General features: G+C 59.1%; 1 pseudogene; it reads right to left on the bottom strand.

Moving 5' to 3' along the window:
- Positions 1-337: 337 nt before the first annotated feature.
- Positions 338-1,526, bottom strand: part of LOC115293491 — a 2,127-nt pseudogene continuing 938 nt past the window's right edge.

The following is a 1,526-nucleotide window of genomic DNA, read 5'->3' as shown; positions in this document are numbered from 1 at the left end:
AGTTTGCACTGGTTGATTTATAGGGGTGGAAAAAATTTTCCCTTTTCCCTTCTAGGTTCTTTGGCTGATCTAATTATTAAATTGACATAAGACAGATTAACAGGAGAAAAACATATTTCATTTGTACATAAGGGAGCCCCATAAAAATGTGAGACCCAAAGGCAATCAGGCAACTGAGGCTAATATGCTGCACGCATGCATGTGTGTGTGTGTGTGTGTGTGTGTGTGTGTGTGTGTGAGACTAGACAGGAGGATTTACTGGCAGCAGAGGAGAGACAAGGAGGTCGGCAGACATGGTACAAGGTAACAAGGACAGCAGAGAGGGCATTGCTGTGGCTCAGGCCTCCCCACCCACCTTGGGGTGCTTCTGCCACAGGCGTTTGTCCAAGGTGGTACCTGGACCAAAGGACATGCAGCAGTGGTGACACTCACGGTGGTGCTGCCCAGCCCCTGACCGTGCATGGCAGTGGCACAGAGCTTGCTGCTCTGGGCACAGGCATAGGATCAGAGCTGGCAGGTGCGTGCCGCTGACCCGTGTGTGAGCTTCAGCGCACTGTCTGGTTGCTGCTGTTGGTAAAGTGCTTCCCGTACAACTCACAGCTGCCCCCCAGGATCACGGCCCTGGCCCTCGGCTTTGGCATCTTCTTGGGGGACATCTGGCTCTTTGCAGATTCATTTCTCTGTTCTGCAGTGGGAGCTCCCCAATTGGCCCCGCACCACCAGGAGCCCCAGGTTCCTGGACCTCCGCTGTGTCAGCGGCTCCAGAGCCCCCACCTTCACCCCTGCCCCACAGGGTGCTGGCTGGGGCAGCAGCTTCTGCAGGTGGCTCCAGAGGGGCGGTGGCAGAGGCCTGTTCCGAGGTGGCCCTGTAGGGGCTCTGAGGCTGCAGCTGCCGGTGGGTCTTGGGCAGCTGAGTTTGCTGCTCTTGGTACCAAGAGCAGGTACCAGGAGGACCCTGGTCACAGGCATGGAGCCACGCGCCTGTATGCAAGCACGTGTGCACTCGGAGATTACGGAAGGAACCGAACGGATTTGCACACATCGGTCAGGTGGGGCACTGCCGGGGTGACACTCACTCGGGAGCCCATGGCCTCAGCTGCGGACCCCACCTCTGCCAGGCCCAGCCGCCGGCACTCTGGGACCTCAAGATCTGTCTGGTGGGTGGATGGTCCAGGGTCCCACTGGGGACTGAGGCCGTGGAGGGGGCACCCAGTGCAGTGGCGGAGTTCACTCTGGACCTTCCTGGCATGGGCACTTGTTTTTGGGGAGAACCAATCCAGCTGTAGGGGCCACACACCTGGCTTGGGCTTCGCTTGATGACAAGGTCCAGCATTTGCATCTCGACGCCTGTGCTGGCTGCTGGCAGGGCATCTTTTGGGCAGGGTGTGCAGCTGGCCTTGGCAGGACCTGGGTTGAGGGCCAGGTGGGCTGGTGAGTGGAGGCCGCCTGGGCCAGGTGCACTCAGACCCAGGGGCTCAGGGGAGTTAGTGGTCTGGGGCTTCAAAGGGGAGAGGAGCAGCTCACAG

Source organism: Suricata suricatta, chromosome 6 (genome assembly GCF_006229205.1).
Source record: "Suricata suricatta isolate VVHF042 chromosome 6, meerkat_22Aug2017_6uvM2_HiC, whole genome shotgun sequence".
Classification (NCBI taxonomy): Eukaryota; Metazoa; Chordata; class Mammalia; order Carnivora; family Herpestidae; genus Suricata; species Suricata suricatta.
The sequence above is the reverse complement of the archived record's forward strand: the minus strand, read 5'-3'. Positions and strand labels throughout refer to the sequence as shown.